Genomic DNA, 24,383 nt, shown 5'->3' on the forward strand with positions numbered 1-24,383 from the left:
ATGTCCCCCCTGGGACAATGTAATAAAGAAAAAAAAAGGTGTAAAAAATAATTTATAAAAAAATCGCTAAATAAATAAAAAAAAATTCCCTAATAAATTCATTTTTTGGAAATAAAAAAAACAATAAAAGTACACATATATTGCCGGGTCCGTAACGACCCGCCCTATAAAACTGTCCCATTAGTAAACCCCTTTAGCGAACCCCTTAAAAAATAAAAAACAAAGCAAAAAACAACGCCTTATTATCATACCGCGGAACAAAAAGTGCAATAACGCGCGATCAAAAGACGGATTTAAATAACCATGGTACCGCTGAAAACATAATCTTGTCCCGCAAAAAACAAGCTGCCATACAGCGTCATTGAAAAAGTAAAAAAGTTATAGCTCGCAGAATAAAGCGATGCAAAAATAATTATTTTTTACATAAAATTGTTTTCATTGCATAAAAGCACCAAAACATAAAAAAAAGACATAAATGAGGTATCGCTGTAATTATACTGACCCAAAGAGTAAAACCGCTTTATCAATTTTACCACGAGCGGAACGGTGTAAATGCACCCCCCAAAAGAAATTCATGAAATTCTGGTTTTTGTTCATTCTGCGTCACAAAAATCGGAATAAAAAGCGATCAATAAAATTTCACGTGCCCAAAAATGGTACCAATAAAAACGTCAACTCGTCCCATAAAAAATAAGACCTCACATGACTCGGTGAGTCAAAATATGGAAAAATTATAGCTCTCAAAATATGGTGATGCAAAAACTATTTTTACAATAAAGCGTGCGACAGCTGCCAAACATAAAAACCCGCCATAAATAGTAAATCAAACTCTCCTTTGTCACCCCCTTAGTTAGAGAAAAATAATAAAATAAAAAAAAGTATTGATTTCCATTTTCCCATTAGGGCTAGGGTTAGGGCTAGGGCTAGGGTAAGGACTGAGATTAGGGTTAGGGGTGTGTTGGGGTTAGGGTTGGAGTAAGAATTGGGGGGTTTCCACTGTTTAGGCACATCAGGTGCTCTCCAAACGCAACATGGCATCTGATCTCAATTCCAGCCAATTCTGCGTTGAAAAAGTCAAATGGTGCTCCTTCCATTCCAAGCTCTGCCATGCACCCAAACAGTGCTTTACCCCCACATATGGGGTATCAGCCTACTCAGGACAAATTGCAAAACAACTTTTGTGGTCCAATTTCTCCTGTTACCTTTAGGAAAATAAAAAATTGGGGGCAAAAATATCATTTTTGTGAAAAAAATATGATTTTTTTATTTTCATGCCCGGGCGTTATAAACTTCTGTGAAGCCCTTGGGGGTTCAAAGTGCTCACCACACATCTAGATAAGTTCTGTGGGGGGCCTAGTTTCCAAAATGGGCTCACTTGTGGGCAGTTTCCACTGTTTAGGTACATCAGGGGCTCTCCAAAGGCAACATGACACCCACAGACCATTCCATCAAAGTCTGCATTCCAAAACGTCACTACTTCCCTTCCGAGCCCCGACGTGTGCCCATACAGTAGTTTTCTCCCACATATGGGGTATTAATGTACTCAGGACAAATTGGACAACAACTTTTGGGGTCCAAATTCTCCTGTTACCATGGGGAAAATAAAAAAATTGAGGACTAAAAGATCATGTTTGTGGAAAAAATATGATTTTTTTATTTTCACGCCCGAGCGTTATAGACTTCTGTGAAGCCCTTTGGGGTTCAAAGTGCTCACCACACATCTAGATAAGTTCCTTGGGGTGTCTAGTTTCCAACATGGTGTCATTTGTAGGGGTTTCCACTGTTTAGGCACATCAGGGGCTTTCCAAACGCTGCATGGCATTCGATCCCAATTCAAGCCAAAAAAGTCAAATGGCGCTGCTTCCCTTCTGAGCTCCGCCATGCGCCCAAATAGTGGTTTACCCCCACATGTGGGGTATCAGCGTACTCAGGACAAAATGCACAATAACTTTTGGGGTCCTGTTACCCTTGGGAAAATAAAAATTGGGGGTGAAAAGATCATTTTTCTGGAAAAAATTTGATTTTTTAATTTTACGGCTGTACGTTATAAACTTCTGTGAAGCCCTGGGAGGTTCAAAGTTCTCACCACACATCTAGATAAGTTCCTTGGGGGGTCTAGTTTCCAAAATGGTGTCATTTGTGGGGGATTTCCACTATTTAGGCACATCAGGGGCTCTCCAAATGTGACATGGCGTCCGATCTGAATTCCAGTCAATTTTGCATTGAAAAAGTCAAACGACGCTTCTTCCCTTCTGAGCTCTGCCATGCGCAGAAACAGTGGTTCCCCCCACATATCAGGTATCAGCGTACTCAGGACAAATTGCACAATAACTTTTGCATCCGATTTCTCCTGTTACCCTTGGTAAAATAAAAAGAATTGGACCTGAAATAATTTTTTTGTGAAAAAAAGTTAAATGTTCAATTTTTTTTAAATATTCAAAAAATTCCTGTGACGCACCTGAAGGGTTAATAAACTTCTTGAATGCGGTTTTGAGCACCTTGAGGGGTGCAGTTTTTAGAATGGTATCACGTTTGGGCATTTTCTATCATATAGACCCCTCAAAGTGACTTCAAATGTGATGTGGTCAGTAAAAATAAAATGGTGTTGCAAAAATGAGAAGTCGCTGGTCAAATTTTAACCCTTATAACTTTCTAACAAAAAAAAATTTTGGTTCCAAAATTGTGTTTATGTAAAGTAAACATATGGAAAATGTTATTTATTAAGTTTTTTGTGTGCCATATCTCTGTGATTTAAGTGCATAAAAATTCAAATTTGGAAAATTGAGAAATATTCAAAATTTTCACCAAATTTCCTTTTTTTTACAAATAAACGCAAGTTTTATCAATTAAATTTTACCGCTAACATGAAGTACAATATGTCACGAGTAGTGTTGAGCATTCCGATACCTCAAGTATCGGGTATCGGCCGATACTTGCTGTATCGGAATTCCGATACCGACTTCCGATATTTTTTCAATATCGGAAGTCGGCATCGGAATCGGAAGTTCAAAGTTGATTGACAGCCTGACGTCATCATGATGCGCGGTGTGTGCGCGCATCATGATGCGCCGTCATTTCGGGCCTTTCGGGGGTCTCTGCCGGCCTGCCGGGGGGCTGTGTGGACTGCCCGGGGTCTGTACCGGCCTGCCGGGGGGCTGTGCCGGCCTGCCGGTGGTCTGTGCACCCTGTGGGGGTCTGTACCGGCCTGCCGGGGGGCTGTGCCGGCCTGCCGGTGGTCTGTGCACCCTGTGGGGGTCTGTACCGGCCTGCCGGGGGGCTGTGCCGGCCTGCCGGTGGTCTGTGCACCCTGTGGGGGTCTGTACCGGCCTGCCGGGGGGCTGTGCCGGCCTGCCGGTGGTCTGTGCACCCTGTGGGGGTCTGTACCGGCCTGCCGGGGGGCTGTGCTGATGTCCGGGGGTCTGTGCAAGCATCGTCCGATGGGACTACAAGTCCCATCTGGCGATGCCTGCTACCATGACAGTGATTGACACATTAGCCAATGATGGGACAGTAGTAGTCCCATCATCCGGCTAATGTGTTAAATGTTAAAAAAAAAAAAAAATACTACATACATACTACATGCATGCTACATACATACTACATGCTACATACATACTACATACATACCACATACATACTACATACATACTACATACATACTACATACATACCACATACATACCACATATATACATACATACTACATACATAACACATATATACTACATGCATGCTACATACATACTACATGCTACATATATACTACATACATACTACATACATACATACTACATATATACTACATGCATGCTACATACATACTACATGCTACATACATACTACATATATACTACATGCATACTATATACATACTACATGCATGCTACATACATACTACATGCTACATACATACCACATACATACTACATACATACTACATACATACTACATGCATGCTACATACATACTACATGCTACATACATACTACATATATACTACATGCATGCTACATACATACTACATGCTACATACATACTACATATATACTACATGCATGCTACATACATACTACATGCTACATACATACTACATATATACTACATGCATGCTACATACATACTACATGCTACATACATACTACATATATACTACATACATACTACATACATACTACATGCATGCTACATACATACTACATGCTACATACATACCACATACATACTACATACATACTACATGCTACATACATACTACATATATACTACATGCATGCTACATACATACTGCATGCTACATGCATACTGCATGCTACATGCATGCTACATACATACTACATACATACTACATGCTACATACATACCACATATATACTACATACATACTACATACAATACATTCATACAATACATACATAGACATACAGTACATATAACATAGAGTAACATACTTACCAATACTTGTCACATTGTTCCCCGAAGCCATTGTCTTTTACGGAATAAATATTAACATAACAAACCACAAAAATACTCACCCACGATCCGAAGCAGTCCACGAGTGTGTCCCACGACGATCTTGGGTAGAGAACTGCAGCATCAGATGATGCTGCCGTTCTCTACGGGCTGCAGGAATCCAATGATGGAAGGTAGGTATCCTTCCGCACTGTATTCCTCCGCCACTTAAAAAAAAAAAAGTCACTAGTCTCACTTTATGCCATTGCTGTGTGGGAATTTCCCACGCAGCAATGGCATAAAGTGAGACGAGGGACTTTTTTTTTTTTAAGTGGCGGAGGAATACAGTGCGGAAGGATACCTACCTTCCGTCATTGGATTCCTGCAGCCCGTAGAGAACGGCAGCAACAGCTGATGCTGCAGTTCTCTACCCAAGATCATCGTGGGACACACTCGTGGACTGCTTCGGATCGTGGGTGAGTATTTTTGTGGTTTGTTATGTTAATATTTATTCCGTAAAAGACAATGGCTTCGGGGAACAATGTGACAAGTATTGGTAAGTATGTTACTCTATGTTATATGTACTGTATGTCTATGTATGTATTGTATGAATGTATTGTATGTAGTATGTATGTAGTATATATGTGGTATGTATGTAGCATGTAGTATGTATGTAGTATGTATGTAGCATGCATGTAGCATGCAGTATGTATGTAGCATGCATGTAGTATATATGTAGTATGTATGTAGCATGTAGTATGTATGTAGTATGTATGTGGTATGTATGTAGCATGTAGTATGTATGTAGCATGCATGTAGTATGTATGTAGTATGTATGTAGTATATATGTAGTATGTATGTAGCATGTAGTATGTATGTAGTATGTATGTAGCATATATGTAGTATGTATGTAGCATGTAGTATATATGTAGTATATATGTAGCATGTAGTATGTATGTAGTATGTATGTGGTATGTATGTAGCATGTAGTATGTATGTAGCATGCAGTATGTATGTAGTATATATGTAGCATGTATGTAGCATGTAGTATATATGTAGTATGCATGTTGCATGCATGTAGTATATATGTAGTATGTATGTTGCATGTAGTATATATGTAGTATGTATGTTGCATGTAGTATATATGTAGTATGCATGTTGCATGCATGTAGTATATATGTAGTATGTATGTTGCATGTAGTATATATGTAGTATGAATGTAGCATGTATGTAGTATGTAGTATGAATGTAGCATGTATGTAGTATGCATGTTGTATGTATGTAGCATGTATGTAGCATGTAATTTTTTTTTTTTTTTACATTCAACACATTAGCCGGATGATGGGACTACTACTGTCCCATCATTGGCTAATGTGTCAATCACTGTCATGGTAGCAGGCATCGCCCGATGGGACTTGTAGTCCCATCGGACGATGCCTGCACAGACCCCCGAAGCCTGCACAGCCCCCCGGCAGGCCGGCACAGCCCCCCGGAGCCTGCACAGCCCCCCGGCAGGCCGGCACAGCCCCCCGGCAGGCCGGCACAGCCCACCGGAGCCTGCACAGCCCCCCGGCAGGCCGGCACAGACCACCGGAGCCTGCACAGACCCCCTGGCAGGCCGGCACAGCCCCCCGAAAGGCCCGTACAGACCCCAGAGAGGCTGTACAAGGGAAAAACAGGATTTTTCTAATTCCAATACCGGAAGTCCCATAGACTTGAATGGGACTTCCGGTATCGGAATCGGCGATACCGATACTTTTTTTTAAGATCGGCCGATCCATTCCGATCCGATACTTTGAAGTATCGGACGGTATCGCTCAACTCTAGTCACGAGAAAACAATTTCAGAATCACTGAGATCCATGGAAGCGTTTCAGAGTTATTACCTCATAAAGGTACAGTGGTCAGAATTGTAAAAATTGTCCCGGTCATGAACGTGCAAACCACACTTGGGGGTAAAGGGGTTAAAACAGAGATACAGTAATGGCCAAAAGTGTTTGGCACCCTTTAAATTGTTCCAGAAAAAGAAGTATTTCTCCCAGAAAATTATTGCAATTACACGTTTTGTTCCAAATATGTTTATTTTCTTTGCATGTAATGGAATAACACAAAAAACTGAGAAAAAAAGGCAAACTTGGCATAATTTCACACAAAACCCCAAAAATGAGAATGACAAAATTGTGGAACCTTTCCAAAATTTTGGGCAAACATCTTTGTTTCAAGCATTTATGCTCGTTCAAAGTCACCCTTGGCAAGAAACAGGCGTAGGCAATATGAAAATCACACCCGAAACCAGATAAAAAGGGGAGCAGTTGACTCAATCTTTGCATTGTGTGTCTGTGTTTGCTACACTAAGCATGGTGAACAGAAAGAAGAGAAGAGAACTGTCTGTGGACTTGAGAACTAAAGTATTTGAAAAATATCAACAATCTCAAGGTTACAAGCCCATCCTCAGAGATCTTGATGTTCCTTTGTCCATAATGCACAACTTAATCAAGAAGCTTACAACCCATAGCACTGTAGCTAATCTTCCTGGACGTGGACAGCAGAGAAAAATTGCAGGCTCAGGGTGCATCTGTGTCAGCACTATCCATCAACAATTGAATGCACTGAAATGCTTTGGCAGGAGACCCAGGAGGATCCCACTGCCGACTCCACCCCCCCCAGAAGAAGGATTAAATGCCGAAACGTGCATCGGGGCTTGGCACCACACTATACAGGAGGTAAATACAATATGTTTTATCTCCCCTTACCTCTTTCCTTATTCTATTGTATGATTTATGTCCGGTGGAAGCCATTTTATGGCAAACTACCTACTATTAATCATTGTTATTATTACTACTAAAATACACTTATACTATTTGTTCTATTATGACTACCGCAATTATTGAATACATGTATATACCTACTAAAGAATGGACTAAGCTACTGTTCTTTATTGTGGGAATTTAAACTATGACTACATATAGTTTTCTCCTGCAATGCAAACTGAGTTGTGTTGCCACCTGCTGGTTTTCGCATTTTTAAGAATCAAGTTTTTTAACAACATGTTTGTCTTGCATAATTAATAAAATTATATTTTTTATCTATATTTTAATGGTTTATTGCCAACAATTTTTTTATTGTTGCATTATATTACTTATTCTATTGAACCTCAGTTATTTATTCCATGTGTTATATTGGGTACATAGTCATACGCTTTAATTTTTAATTACATTGGTGCCTTCTGTGTCTACTTCTTTTATCATTACAGTTTACCAAAATGCACATGAGTATGCCAAAATCTTTCTAGGAAAGCGTATTGTGGACAGATGAGACCAAGATAGAGCATTTTTGTAAACCACATCATTCTACTGTTTTCCGAAAACAGAAAGAGGCCTACAAAGAAAAGAATACAGTACCTATAGTCAAATAAGGTGGAGGTTCGAAGATGTTTTTGTTGTTTTGCAATGACCCCAAACATACTTCAAGAAGCACCCAGAAATGGATAGAAACAAAGCACTAGAGAGTTCTCAAGTGGCCAGCAATGAGTCCTGGATCTAAATTACATTGAACACCTGTGGAGAGACCTTAAAATTGGAGCAGTTTGAGAAGGAAGAGTGGTTCAAAATTCCAGCTGAGAGGTGTAAGAAGCTTGTTGATGGTTATAGGAAGCGACTGATTGCAGTTATTTATTCTAAAGGGTGTGCAACAAAATATTAAGTTGAGGGTGCCAATAATTGTGCCTGTGGCCATTTTTGGGGATATTGTGTGAAATTATGTTCAATTTGCCTTTTATCTCAATTTTTTTCTTCCAATGTGCACAAAGAAAATAAACGTGTGTGTATAACAAAACATATGTAATTGCAATAATTTTCTGGGAGAAATACTTCAATTTCTGAAACAATGGTGCCAACATATTAGGCCATGTCTGTATGTAGTCTGCAAAGTAGCAGAAGAAACAAAACTAAAGGGATATTTTTAGAACTTATTGTAAAGTTGCTTCATTTTTCATCTTATATAGAATGCAAAATGCAAAAATAAATTACAAAGCTGTACACAGCCTTTAAACTCGCATCTGGTAATTATATTACTCAATAATAATGTTAAAAAGCTTTATGAATGGAGGTAATAGCAGGGAAAATAAAAACAATAAAACAGTCCCAAATGTAAAATGAATATAAGGTAAAAGATGATGAAACATGTTGTTTTGAGATTAAAGGGATTGCCCACTAATCAGAAAACCCCTACTCAATCACCGTTTCCGCTAAGTAAAATAATAACACCCATACTCATCTCCGGCGCTGTTTCAGCGGTGTTGGCTCTGGCTCTCCCAGAGTTGTATGAATACATTAACAAGTGAATGGTTCCCATCTCCTCGTTAGGGCTGGTGCCATGAGCATATTTGTCATCCAATCTGACAACACATTGGATAGCACTTGGACCGATGCTCTTCTATGGTCCGTGCACAGATTTGATTTTTTTCCTCGGACAGACTGCATGCTGAATTTGATGTGATATTCAGATCGCACTCAGCCATGCAAGTCACTGAGTCCGCGGAAAGCATCAGAGTGTATTAGATGACATCTGAGGGCAGTCCGATTTCCTCGCACTCACAGAATGGGGAGATGGATAATTTTTTTTTCCATCTTCTCATCCGAGAAAACCGGATCACACTCTGATCACAGTTGGATCAGAGTGTTATTTGCATAATCAATCAGATTTTCTCGGAGGACAAAAAAATACACTATTCTGTACCAAGTTTGAAAGAGGTAAGTCTCAGCCCTGTTTTTAGAATTTGTGGGTGTTTCAGTGATTGTCAGGTTAATGATATAAAACTTTGTACAAAACCATTTAAGACTAAACATCTTTTGATGTCTAGGTAGATTCTCCTGTATGCAAACAAATCTGGTAAAACAGAATTATTGGATATTGTTTTTCCATCATAAGATAAATATGGAGCGGTTTTACTATCATTCAGGAGTTAAAATTTGTAGATCTCATTTAAATCCCGTTAACTCATTTGCTTTTGAAATAACACTTTGCAAAAATCAAACTATGTTGATTGAGGTCCATAGTTGTGAAAAATTGCTACTCCCCCGTTGCCTTTTGTTAATGCCTTGGCTTGTAATGGAAGTTGGTTACAGCTGTGCACATCAAAAAGAATGATGACAGAATAAACGCATTCTAAATAAGACTAGCATCAAGTCCCCTGTGTGATACATTTAATTCAAAATGCTGTAGTGCATATAGATGTTAAAAGATCCTTATGCATAATAGATTCTGCTTACATGTAAAATTGTTGTGGAAAGTACTTAGCGGAAAGAGTTAGGTGGGTTGTAGTAATGAACGTGGATTGTTAGAAGCCCTTTCTGTTATGTGACTTCTGTATTACAAAGATAATCCTAAAAAAAACTATGACCACTGTGACTTGAATAAATACAAAAATATGATTGAGACACATTACAGTGTCCGAGAAAAATATTCAGACAGAACTTAGCCTATATTTATAGCATTTCACCACCAGAAGATAAAACAATCTAATCTCCCTACATAGAAAAAAGCCTTAATTACTTCCATACCACCCAATATCCTAATATGTCAGGCCGGTCTGCTGCATAAAGCTTGTGAACTTGGAGACGGCTGTCCAACCTCCAGACTCCTCATGAAAAAGGCAGACATGTTTTTTTACCATCTCTGCCTACCCGATTGCATTTTTTATGCACTTAATGCTGTCAATCAAAAATGTTTAAGAATAATTGTTATGAAAAGGGAAACTGAATAGAATAATTAAAATGGAAATGTATTTTAATGGCCATAATGAAAAATATTGAAAAAAATATGAAAACCAGACACCATTTTCCTTTTTTTCTTTACATTTTCCACAGATGTTGGCAAAAAATATGAATACCAAAAATGCCAGCCCTTTAAACCCCCACTTGTACTTCAAGCATGCACAGTTTTCACGACTGAACACTGAGTGTGCATGCATTGATGGATTATGTCCTCATGCTGGCCAGTTACAGTGAGAGAATGTACTTTGTTGGCAGAATAAGCGTGTAATGTGCTTCAGTCCCACACATGAAGAGAACAGCGGCAGCCCTCCATCTCCAGTGTCTGTGTCCCCCAGCCTCCCCAGTGATGTCTATGCCCCCAGCTGTCCCCAGTGATGTCTATGATTCAAGCCTACTGCAGTGATGTTTATGCCCCTTAGTTCATTAGTCCTCCCCGTTGATGTATATGCCCCCCAGCACTCCTCTCTCTGGCTTCTACAGCACGCCTGGCCCTTCTCTTTGCTGTGGCACGTCCAGCTCGGCTCTGCTCTGTGTGCACAGCTCTGCTCTATGTCCATGGCTCTGCTCTGGTCAATGTGCATGGCTCTGCAGGCAACTGGGGCCCTCTCTATGCATCCCGTGGCAGCGCTGGTACTCTCTGGTGGGGGCAGGGAGAGCAGAGCGCGCTTCTCACCACTCTGAGCTCTTCACTCCCTTGGTGCCAAACTGTTCTGCAGCGCGCACTTTCTGCTTTTATCCCTCCACTGCTGTGCGTGCTTTTTTCCCTCTCTCCCCGCCTTCCTGGGACAGCAGGAAGGTCCACCTCTCTCAGGCTTCCCCCCAGGAACAGGGGATGCAGCCTTTTCAGTTCTGGACCTGGCATGCAGGTATCCGCGGTTTGGTCGTCCCCCTTACAACCCCATCATCTCCTGTGATGTATATACTGCAGTTCCATTGTCTCTTGTTATGTATATACAGCAATCCCAGTGTTTCCTATGTGATGTATATACTTTACAAAACTAATTATCGCAAAGAGTTGACTGCACCAACGCAAATCTGGAAAAGCAACTGTGAGAAGCAACATGCTCAATATCACCTAACATCAAAGCCAAACCAAAGAGAAGCAACTCCAGCCACCATATTAGGGGTGAGTTAATTAATTGTTTGACTAAATGTAGTAAGGTAATTTTCAATTTTATAATTTTGTGCGGCCCCCAAATGATGGTAGAAATTTCCAAATGGCTCTTGGCAGAAAAAAGATTTCCCACCTCTTCAGTAGAAGTAGTGACTATAGTCACACAAGTCATCTTAATATGTTCATCATGGGTGAAACTCAAATTTTTCTAATGCGGGGCTTTAGAACTTTTGTGTGAATATGGACTTAAAGACCACATACTGGATACTTCCATCCACCAACAGGCATAGCAAAAGAGTATATTGTATACGGACTTATCAATTAGTTTAATATCTAAATTATGTTGTTTAGTCAGCAGCTATTTGAATGTAGGCTTGACTTAGCTTGCAAGGAATCGCAAAAGGAAGAAAGCCGCTGTCAGATACTACTGGCATATCTCCTGTGAGAACAGACGAACAGACATGTGCAGCAACAGCCTAAGGCCTCTTTCACACATCAGTTTTTTGCCTTCAGGCGCGATCCGGCTTTTTTTGGAAAAAACGGATCCGGCAAAATGCAATGCCGGATCCGTTTTTTCCCCATTGACTTGCATTAGCGCCGGATCGCGCCGGATGGCATTGCGTTTCATCCGTTTTTTGCCGGATCCGGCAACTTGTCTCATTCCGGCGTCTTGAAAAAACGTCTACTGTAACGTTTTTTGTCTCCGGCGAAAAAGCCGGAAGCGCCGTATCCGGCGCTTCCAGCTTTTTGCTACAATGAAAGTCTATGGGCGCCGGAATGCGCCGGATCCAGAAAAAGACGGATCCAGCAACCGGATCCGGTTTTTTTAAGTCTGCGCATGCTCAGATCCAATTGGCCAGCCGCCAGGAACAGAGACGGATCCAGCAAAAAAACGGATCCGTTTCTACAGTTCTCCAAAATTTATGCCGGATCCGTTTTTTCTAAAAAAAGCCGGATCCTGCCTGACGGCAAAAAACTGATGTGTGAAAGTAGCCTTATCCTTATTTATTTTGACAAATGTCGTCAAGGAAAATTCAGGACACCCCCATACATATTAGATGGTTGGATGGTTCAATCAAAAATTGGTGGATTTGGCCACCATTCATCTAATTTAGAGGCAGGCAATTCATTTTTCCAAGGTGCCACATTAGAGACCTTGAAAGTTGTTGAGCTCTGAACCAACAAACCAAACCTAATTTTACTCATTATAATTTTAAATTTATTTTATGACATAATATTGAGCAGAATTAAGTCTATTAACCAACTGCTAACACATATTACGGTAATGATTATTGTAATGTGTTCTTATCAGTAATGGCTAATCACAACCATATAGTTTACTGCTTATAAAGGTACTGTCACACTTAGCGATGTACCAGCGATCCCGACCAGCGATATGACGCGGTCAGGATCGCTGGTACATCGCTAAGTGGTCGCTAGTGAGCTGCCACACAGGCAGATCTTACCAGCGACATCACAGGGGTCGGGGGTCACTACTTACATGTCAGACGAGGCGATGAAGACGTCCTCCCGCCCGCGTCCACGCTTCGCTCGTCGTCACAGCAGGAAGCCCCAGCAGAAAGCTGACGACGAGAAACAGTCCAGGACATTCTCGCGCGATCAGCGATAACCAGCGGTTGAGCGTTCGGAGGTAAGTATCAGACATAGCGATATCGCTAGCAATATCGCTATAACGTCACAAAAACCAGTGACGTTATAGCGATGGGAAGGGAAGGGAAGCAAAAGACCAGAAAAAGCCATACACCTGACAAATGCTATTGAGAACTCTGCTATTAGAAGTGGAAAGGAAGAACAAAGACGAAAGAATCTAATTAATAAAAATATTGGAGAAAGAGAAACCAATCACAAACTAAAATGTTTCTATACTAATGCACAAAGCATGGGCAACAAACAAGGAGAATTGGAACTACTAACACAGGAAAAGAAATATGATGTCATTGCAATCACTGAAACTTGGTGGGACAATACACATGATTGGAATACAAGACTAGAAGGATACAACTTATTTGCAAGAAACAGACTTGATAAACGAGGAGGGGGTGTCGCATTGTATGTTAGAAACGCGTATATCTGCACAGAGATTGAAGCTTCAGAGACTGGGAGTTCTGTGGAAACTGTTTGGGTAAGAATACAAGGACAGAACAATGGAAAGGACACCATTGTAGGCATTTACTACAGGCCGCCTGTGCAAGCTGAAGCTATGGATGAACTCTTTATGCATCAAATGGCCAAGTTCTCCAAAAAATATGACATAGTTGTCATGGGAGATTTCAACTATCCAGACATTTGTTGGGAATCTCTCTCAGGCAAAACTAACAGGTCAAGGAAATTCTTATCCTCTCTTGCTGACAACTTTATCTTCCAAAAGGTAAGGGAGAAAACAAGGGGAACTGCTACCTTGGATCTAATCCTTATAAACAGGGAGGAAATGGTTGAGGAGGTAAAAGTGGCTGGGACCCTAGGAGGTAGCGACCATGCTATTTTAGAATTTTGGATAACTAGAGGCGGAAGACCTGTGAAGACTCAGACGTCAAGGTTAGATTTCAGAAAGGCAGATTTTAAGGGATTCAGAAAGAGAATTGGAGGGATCCAATGGCTGGATATCCTTAAAGACAAAAATGTCCAGGAAGGATGGGAAATCGTGAAAAATGAAATTCTCAAAGCACAGTTGTTAACAATTCCGAAAAGAGGGAAGAATAGGAAGCAGTTAAGGAAACCAGGATGGATGAACACAGAACTTAAGCACATGCTAAAAAGGAAGAAAAAAATGTTTATAAAATGGAAAGAGGGAGGCATATCTAAAGAAGAATATAATGCTGTCTGCAGAACCTGCAGGGCACAAATCAGATTAGCTAAAGCTGAAAATGAATTGAGGCTTGCAAGAGATGTCAAAAGCAATAATAAAGGATTTTGGGGATATGTCAAAAGTAAAAGAAAAGTCAAAGATGCTATAGGATTTTTACAGGATGAAAATGATGAAATGGTAAGACAGGATGTTGAGAAGGCTGAACTTTTAAATTCCTATTTTGCATCTGTTTTCTCTCAGAAAGGAAATGTAACATCAACTGTTATTCACTGTCCTATTAAGGGAATTGAAGAATCCAGGATATCTATAAACAGAAAGATAGTGAGGAAACACTTAGCTAGCCTAAATGAATTCAAGTCTCCAGGTCCAGATGAATTACACCCCAGAGTACTGAAGGAGATAGCAGAAGAAATTTTTGAACCCCTCTCTATAATCTTTGAAAATTCTTGGAGAACAGGAGAAGTGCCAGAAGACTGGAGAAGAGCAAATGTTGTTCCTATCTTCAAAAAGGGGAAGAAGGAGGACCCAGGTAACTATAGGCCGGTGAGTCTGACTTCTATACCAGGAAAGATCTTTGAACAAATTATTAAACAACATGTATGTCAATACCTGGATAAGAATGAAGTGATTAAACAGAGTCAGCATGGGTTTGTAACTAATAAGTCATGTCAGACTAACTTAATTTCCTTCTATGACGGTATCACTGATTGGGTGGATCAAGGAAATGCTGTAGATATAGTATATCTTGACTTCAGCAAAGCATTTGACAAAGTCTCTCATACAATCCTTATTGAAAAAATGATTAAGTATGGTATGGACAAGGCAACTGTTAGGTGGATTCATAACTGGCTTAGTGATCGGACCCAAAGAGTGGTCGTAAATGGCTGCACATCCAGTTGGAAGAATGTCTCAAGTGGGGTACCACAGGGCTCTGTCCTGGGCCCTGTATTGTTCAACATCTTTATCAACGATTTAGATGAAGGCATTGAGGGTAAACTGATTAAATTTGCTGATGACACAAAGCTAGGAGGGATAGCTAATACTAGAGAAGAGAGAGAGAGGATTCAAAAAGATTTAAATAAACTGGAGAAGTGGGCAGCAACAAACAGAATGGTTTTTAACAGGGAGAAATGCAAAGTACTACATCTGGGCAATAAAAATGAAAAAAGCATATATAGAATGGGAGGAATAGGGCTAAGTGACAGCACATGTGAAAAAGACTTGGGTATACTAATAGATCACAGACTGAATATGAGTCAACAGTGTGATGCAGCAGCAAAAAAGGCAAATGCAATTCTAGGATGTATTAACAGAAGCATACAGTCTAGATCACGTGAAGTCATTATTTCCCTCTACTCCTCTTTGGTCAGACCTCATCTGGAATATTGTGTCCAGTTTTGGGCACCACATTTTAAAAAAGACATCAACAAACTGGAGCAAGTTCAGAAAAGAGCGACCAGAATGGTGACCGGTCTGCAAACCCTGTCTTATGAGGAAAGGTTGCAGGATTTGGGAATGTTTAGTTTGCAAAAGAGAAGACTGAGAGGAGACTTAATAGCTGTCTACAAATATCTAAAGGGCTGTCACATTGTAGAAGGATCAACTTTATTCTCATTTGCACAAGGAAAGACTAGAAGCAATGGGATGAAACTGAATGGGAGGAGACACAGATTAGATATTAGAAAAAACTTTTTGACAGTTAGAGTGATCAATGAGTGGAACAGGCTGCCACGAGAAGTGGTGAGTTCTCCTTCAATGGAAGTCTTCAAACAGAGGCTGGACAGACATCTGACTGGGATGATTTAGCGAATCCTGCTTTGAGCAGGGGGTTGGACCAGATGGCCCAGGAGGTCCCTTCCAACTCTACGATTCTATGATTCTATGATTCTATGATTCTATGATATTGCTAGCGATATCGCTTAGTGTGACAGGCCCTTAAAACTTATAAAAAAAAACCTGTAACTCATACTTTCATACTTCTCTTATTTAGCCCTTGTGCTTTTATCAACAGCTCCCAACACAATATGAGCCTCCCAATAGAATGTCCCCACACAACCTCCACACAGTATGAAGTCCCCACATAGCCCTCCATGCAGTATGGTTTACATACAGCTACTGCATCTGGAGGATGCAGATATTAGTGAAATTGAGATGCCTGGCAGGTGGTGGTCATGTGATGTGGGAGCCACAAGCTCCCTGCCTGGGTGGTACCAGTCCAAGAATTATAACCAGAACTGCTTCAGTGTTGCCCTGTATCTGCCGTTAAGAAGATGCGGTGCTGCCTAGTGACAGAAGCATAAGTGTATGGAGTGAGTACAGATATTGATGACGTTATATGCATACTAGCTATGAACCCGTTCTACACCCAGGTGGCGAGCATTTTTATTGGTATATGGTCTCCCATACTGGTATGTGCTGCCCCCCTCCTATCCTGGTATGCATGGCACCCCTCATCCTTATCCTGGTATACATGGTACCCCTCATCCCTATCCTGGTATGTATGGTACTCCTCATCCCTATCCTGCTATGCATGGCCCCGTCATCCCCATAATGGTATGCATGGCACTCTCATCCCTATTCTGGTATGTATGGTCCCCTCTTCCCCCCCAGTCCTGGTATGCATGGCACCCCATTCCTCATCCAGGTATACATGGTCCCCTCACCCCCCAATCCTGGTATGCATGGTACCCCCTCATCGCTATCCTGGTATGCATGGTACCCTCTCATCCCTATGCTGGAATATATGGTCCCCTCACCCCCCAATCCTGGTATGCATGGTACCCCCTCAACCATATCCTGGTATTCATGGTTCCCTCACCCCCCAATCCTGGTATGCATGGTACCCTCACCCCCCAGTCCTGGAATGCATGGTCCCCTCACCCCCCAATTGTGGTATGCATGGTCCCCTCAACCCCCAAGCCTGGTATGCATGGTCCCCTCAACCCCCCACCCTGGTATGCATAGACCTCTCACCCCCCTATCCTGGTATGCATGGTCCTCTCACCCCAATCCTGGTATGCATGCTACCCCTCACCCCCAAATCCTGGTATGCACGGTTCCCTCAACCCCCTATCCTGGTATGCATGGTCCTCTCACCCCCCAATCCTGGTATGCATGGTCCTCTCACCCCCCTATCCTGCTATGCATGGTCCCCTCACCCCCCATCCTGGCACACATGGTCCCCTCACCCCTCTATCCTGTATGCATGGTCCCCTCACCCCCTATCCTGGTATGCATGGTCCCCTCACCCCCTTTCCTGGTATGCATGGTCCCCTCACCCCCCAATCCTGGAATGCATGGTCCCCCTCACCCCCTAATCCTGGTATGCATGGTCCTCTAGTAGGGAAGTGGACTGACCCATGGACCTGTCTGAAGAGGAACAGTGAATGTAAGATGGGCAGTAAATATACTTGACGTGAATTTGTATATACGTATGGGGAAACACCTGGAGTTAGGAAGAGATGGTGTAGGACCGGGTTTTAGCTACTAGGGGGAGACAAAGAATAGCAGGAAAAGGAGAAGGTGCAGTACTGATGTTTGGCCACTAGAGGGAGACGAAAGAAAGTAGGGAAAGAACTTAACAGCAACTAATGCTTAAGAAACCGCAAAGTCATGGTGGGCGGAGTTACGGGGACCCGGGAGGGGAATTCCCAGGCAGGGGAATAAAAAGAGAGGGAGAGAGCCCCAGGGGGGTTCCAGTTCAGGAGGAGGAGTTCAGCGCAGGTGGAGACTGAAGAAGGACGAGCTCCGGAAGGGACTGAAAGGAGAGACAGGCAGGGGTGGCCTTGACAGGATAGCCGCAAACAGAGGATGCCCGAGGGTATCAGACAGACGGACTCGGCCAGGGGAAGCGCTGTGGTGGTGGGCCTAAGGCAGCCACAGAGAAAGAACTGTGAGGGATGTCGCTCTAGGGGAGAGGAGGAAGTGAAAGGTACCCGGGCCTGTGCATAGAAGCTGTCTTGGTGCTGTGGTCGATGGGAGGACGGCCAATAAAGAGGACCTGTTTGAACGCACATTGGTTTCTGTCTCCAGTCTGTTCATGGTGAAAAAGGACCATCCCCAGTTGGCACACGTACCTACACTCTCACCAGCCAATCCTGGTATACATGGTCCCCTCACCCCCCTATCCTGGTATGCATGGTCCCCGAACCCCACATCCTGGTATGCATGGTCCTCTCACCCCCCTATCCTGGTATACATGGTCCCCCTCACCCCCCAATCCTGGTATGTATGGTCCTCTCACCCCCCAATCCTGTTATGCATGGTCCTCTCACCCCCTTTCCTGGTATACATGGTCCCCCTCACCCCCCAATCCTGGTATGTATGGTCCTCTCACCCCCCAATCCTGGTATGCATGGTCCTCTCACCCCCCTTTCCTGGTATACATGGTCCCCCTCACCCCCTTTCCTGTTATGCATGGTCCCCTCACCCCCCTTTCCTGGTACCTGGTATGCATGGTCCCCTCACTCCCTATCCTGGTATGCATGCTACCTCTCATCCCCCAATCCTGATATGTATGGTTCTCCTCACTCCTATTAAACTGCACACATACAAAAAAAACATTTATACTCACCCTTCTTTCCTGTGTTCCAGCGCTGTCCCGTTCTGTCAGAGGCCAGGGGAGGAGTGTGGCGGCGGAGTACGCGCATGCCCATACCACGTTGTCCGGCGCCATGCAGCTGAAGACACACTGCAAATGTATCTTCAGTAAAATGGCGTCGGATAGCGCTATGTGCATGCGCAATTCTCACGTGCACTCCTGCCCCGGTCCCCGGAAGAAAAGAAGCTCTGCGGCAAGGCTCCTCTCGGTCAGGTAAGTATGTAAGTATGGCACCGGAGGTCGCGGTATGCAGTGTCTATGCATACCGCCATCTCCGGCACCATACCCGTTATCTGTAACGCCGGATGCCTCATTCTGCCAGGCTGCACAGGCGTGTCACGCTTACGCAGTCTATAAAGGCTTCAGAGTGACGCTCTCAGCGTTATATTATAGATAATTAGCACCTCAAGTCCATCTAGTAGCAGTTGCTGACAGCAAGCATGGTAAATTTTAAAACAAAATAGTGATTTTGGACAGTTCTATATCAGATTGTGGGTTTTCCAAAAATATCATTATTTATGGTCTTACTGGAGGAGAAATTATCACCACGTATGTGGAAATCCTCAGGTTTTTCATGCTGGGATAGGACTTATGGCTCTGAGGGTTCAGTGTAGGCATGCAAAAAATTGTGGCATATGCTCACATGTGCAGAACCATCCCAGACCTCATCGGAGAAAGAAATCCCAGCCAAACATGAGAGGCCCGAGTATTTCATCGTTCGTGGTAAGAGGAAGAGGCATGGACTGGCTGGGTGATGATATGGATCATAGTGGGCAGAGAGGTGATCAGTAAGGTGAGCATAAGGATTTTTTTTAAATTAAATCTCAAATTGAAAAAAAGCCTGGAATTAAAGATGGGCAAACCCAAACAGTGAAGTTTTGCGTTTGAACTGAACACCTACTGTTTGGGCCCAGACACAAAACATGGACTTCACCAGGAAGTCCATGTTACTAATAGGGTTTGGCCATCCCGAACACAAGGTGCATGACAGCGAGGCAAACACTGCTTTTGATGGGCGGTAAAATCATCACCACCTGTCACACAGCCGTGGTTACCACACTGTCAAATGACAGCATGAGCCCGCAGCTGTGATTTGAGGTATAACGTTTACCTCCGGTCACTGGTTTTCGCTCCCATCACTCCCATCAGCGCCTGCTGCCCCTAATAACAGTAAGCGCAGGCGGTGGCTGATGGGAGTATTCATCAGTCGGTGCCTACACTGTAAATAAATGGCACGGGTTCCCCAATATTTTTGATAACCAGCCAAGTCAAACTCACAGCTGGGGGCTGCAACCCTCAACTGTCAGCATTAGCAAGGCTGGTTATGAAGAATAGAGGGGTCCTCATGCTGTTTTTTTTAATTTTTTAAATAAATAATTTAAAAAACAATGTGGGGGCTGGTATTCTCAGGCTGGTAAGGAGCCATGGCTATAGGCCATCCCCACCTAAAGATAGCATCCTGCAGTCGCCCAGAAAAGACGCATCTATTAGATGCACCAATTCCGGTGCTTTGCCTGATCCTTCCCACTTGGCCTTTAGTGGTGGCAAGTGGGGTTCATATTTTTGAGGTTGATGTCGCCTTTGTATTGTCCGGTGTCATCAAACCCATGGATTAGTAATGGAGAGGCGAAATGGTGAGATCTCAGCACTTAGCTCCTGAGATCTTGGTGCCGAGATCTCCATCTGCGCATGCCCCAGTAGCCATTTTATCCCGGAATACACTGCACAGTAAACCATGTAAATGTAGGGGCTCTGGGCTTTCACAAAATGTCAGCAGAGCACCTGCACCACCGAACACCCACAGCGGCATACATAGGAACACCCCCTCATCACAGCCTGTGGCCTGCAACAACCCTCCACTCTTGCCTCCTCCAGCAGCAACCCTGGGACCCTGCTCCACTGCGGCCTGTAAGGTATATCCGCACTATAAGACGCACACCCATTTCCCCAAATAATTTTGGGTAAAAAAGAGCGTCTTATAATCCGAAAAATATGGTATTTGATAAACTGCTGATTTTGCAAGTTTTCCCACCTAGAAAGAATGGCGAGGTCTGTTATTTTAATCGTAGGTACACTTCACCTGTGACAGAATCTAAAAATAAAAAAACAGAAAATCACATTGTATGATGTTTTAATAATTACATTGCATTTTATTGTGTGAAATAAGTATTTGATCATATCTCACTGTTTGTTCTTCTTTAAGAAGCCCTCCTACTCTGCACTTATTACCTGTATTAATTTCAAATATTTGAATTTCGTTACCTTTATAAAACACACCTATCCGCACACTCAGTCAATCACACTCCAATCTCTCCACCAAGGCCAAGACCAAAAGAACTGTCTAAGGATATCAGGGACAAAATTGTAGACCTGCACAAGTCTGGGATGGGCTACAGGACAATAGGCATGCAGTTTGTTGAGAAGGCAACAACTGTTGGCACAATTGTTAGAAAATGGAAGAAACACAAGATGACTGTCAATCTTCCTCGGTCTGGGGCTCCATGCAAGATCGTGCCTCGTTTGGTGAGGATGATTTTGAGAAAGGTCAGGAATCAGCCCAGAACTACATTACCTTTAGTAACACACTACACCGTCACAGATTAAAATCCTGCAGGCCATGCAATGTCCCCCTGCTCACACCAGGCCCGTTTAAAGTTCACCATTGGCCATTTGGATAATCCAGAAGAGGCATGGGAGATCATTTGGTCAGGTGAGGCAAAAATAGAATTTTTTGGTATCAGCTCCACTTGCTGTCTTTGGAGGAAGAGGAAAGATGAGTAGAACCTCAAGAACACCATCCCAACCATGAAGCATGGTGGAGAAAACATCATATTTTGGGGGTGCTTTTCTGTAAAAGGGCCAGGATGACTGGACCGTATTGAAGGGAGGATGGATGGGGTCAAGTATAGCAAGATTTTAGCTAACAACTTCTTTCCCTCAGTAAGAGCATTGAAGATGGGCTGTGGCTGGGTCTTAAAGCATGACAAGGACCTGAAACACACAGCCAGGGCAACAAAGGAGTGGCTCTATAAGTAGCATTTCAAGGTCCTGGAGTGGCCTAGTCAGTCTCCAGACCTGAACCCAATAGAAGATCTTTGGAGGGAGCTGAAATTCAATGTTGCCCAGCGACAGCCCATAAGCCTGAAAGATCTGGAGAAGATCTGTATAGAGGAGGGGGCCAATATCCCTGCTGCAGTGTGTGCAAACTTGGTCAAGAACTACAGGAAATGTCTGACCTCTGTAATTGCAAACAAAAGTTTCTATACCAAATATTAAGTTCTGTTTTTCTATTATATCAAATATACTGCTCAAAAAAATAAAGAGAACACTTAAACAACAAAATGTAACTCCAAGTCAGTCACACTTCTGTGAAATCATCACTGATTGTGATTCAATTTCTCCTGCTGTTGTGCCAATGGAATAAACAACAGGTAGATATGATAGGAAGGTTACTTTTGTCAGATTCAAGTTATTTCTGTGACCATTGTGGGTTTTTCTGTCATTAAACGATGGGTACCAACAATTTTGACTACGTGTGAAAGTCACTTAGTATATAAATCATAAAGCAGCATTTGTCTTCACTTTAACATATTTTAGGTTCCTCCACTATTTAAGATTGTAATCTTCTGCACTCTTGGCCTCTCATTGTGTTCGTGTTTTTCTGACATTGGCTCCATCCAATTTTGCTGATTTTCTGTCACTTTGACCTGAACTATTTACGGACTTGAACAAACTTTGTTTCTTGTCTCCCAGTTCCAACTCAATGGACCGGACTTTGATGTCACCTGCCATAGCATCATGTGCCAGATACCAAGCCAAGATGCAATTCTAAGATTTCTAATTATGTTTATTAATCAATAATGCTAATGGAAGAATCATTTCTCAAATATAATAATTAAGGAGCTATGTGTCCTGTAGAAATAAAAGGTATAAAATAAAAATAGTTAAAGAAAACAAAATAATGCCCACGTCTCCAGTTCACTGTCGATCCAACGGTCACTAAAGTCCTCATTTACAATTGACTGGCATCAGTCACCCCAGCAACCATGTACGGTGGTACTCGCATCATGGCTACCAGTCTGCACTCTTGTTTATATGTTTGCACTGCCATTATCAGTGTTATAATGGGCGCTATTCATTTGCACACAGTATAGATTTGGGAACTTACGTTTAGCAGCATTTATTCATGGAGATTAAGAATGCATGTTGCCATGGAGATCCTATTATCCAGCCCCAGAAGTCTCAGTTCACATTTGGTACATGAATTGATGACGCAGTCGGCATACTGGGCTTCATGTGGCTGCGCACACAATTAGAATGAGGAGGGAGAATCAATTGTCACACGCGATCTGTGTCATTTATATCGGTCAATCTGTGACGCCAGCATTAAAGCGAAGAAATCATTTCACAATGCATTAAAATTATTTCTAAATCAATTTGGTTCAATACATAAATGTAAAAGCATTTAAGTATATTTCTACTCGAAAGCTGGAAATTCCAGTTTGGTTGCTGTTAACCTCAATATTTCACCTCCCATCTCACTTCTATCAGGCACAGGGAGGATCCTCTTGGAGATGATGTTATTCATCTTAAGATTTCATTGATGAAAAGTGGTAACTAACAAAACAGCAACATAATAAAATAATAAATAGAGATGTTTGACGCTATTGATATGGCAAATTTTTCCGAAAATATTTAACCTATGCCAAATAAATTTGCCAAGAGTCTCAGATATTTTATCCATGCTGAAATAATATGACTTATAGTGTGAATCTCCTGGTAGTATATGCTGCTTGCTTTAACATGTGTCACAAGAGCACTGTTCATGGCAAACTGGCAGCTGTTAATAGGGTTTCCACGGACAGACTTAAGCCAAGCTGCTCTCTTTACCAAATTCCAGGCTTTGGTACTGACATTAGAACTTCCAATGGGATCTCTGAGCTGGAATCACAAAGTAAGCTGCTGACTGGTGGAGCTATCCGGCAGCAAGAAGGGTTGTCATTCAGTGTAGATACCAAGAGGTCAAGTAAGGGACAAGATAAGAAAGCAAACAGTGATCAAAATGCAAGCTGAGATCATTAAAGGGGATTAACAAAGTAACACAACAGGAGCAATGGATACCTAAAATAAATCATTGGCAGCCAGAGATCATATGTATGGGGTTTAAATAGAAAGGGTGCATGCAGAGAGCTAATTACATTACCAGTTCACTGCAGCTGGTAATGTAAACACAAGTAGACAGGAAAGGGACAACTAGTTTCAGTAGTCTTAGGGTACCGTTACACTTAGCGATGCACCAGCGATCCCGACAATGATATGGATCGCTGGTGCATCGCTAAGTGGTCGCTAGTGAGCTGCCACACAGGCAGATCTCACCAGCGACATAGCAGCGGTCGGGGGTCGCTACTTACCTGTCAGACGAGGCGATCCCGACGTCCTCCCGCCCGCGTCCACACATCGCTCGTCGGCGCCACAGGAAGCCCAGCAGGAAGCGCCCGACGAGAAATGGTCCAGGACCTTCTCGTGTGATCAGCGATAACCAGCGGAGGAGCCGGTTGGAGGTAAGTATCACATGTAGAGATATGGCTAGCTATATCGCTGCTAGGTCACAAAGTCGTTG

This window comes from Dendrobates tinctorius, unplaced genomic scaffold, assembly GCF_039654945.1.
Source record: "Dendrobates tinctorius isolate UK_male_01 unplaced genomic scaffold, ASM3965494v1 ptg000057l, whole genome shotgun sequence".
NCBI lineage: Eukaryota > Metazoa > Chordata > Amphibia > Anura > Dendrobatidae > Dendrobates > Dendrobates tinctorius.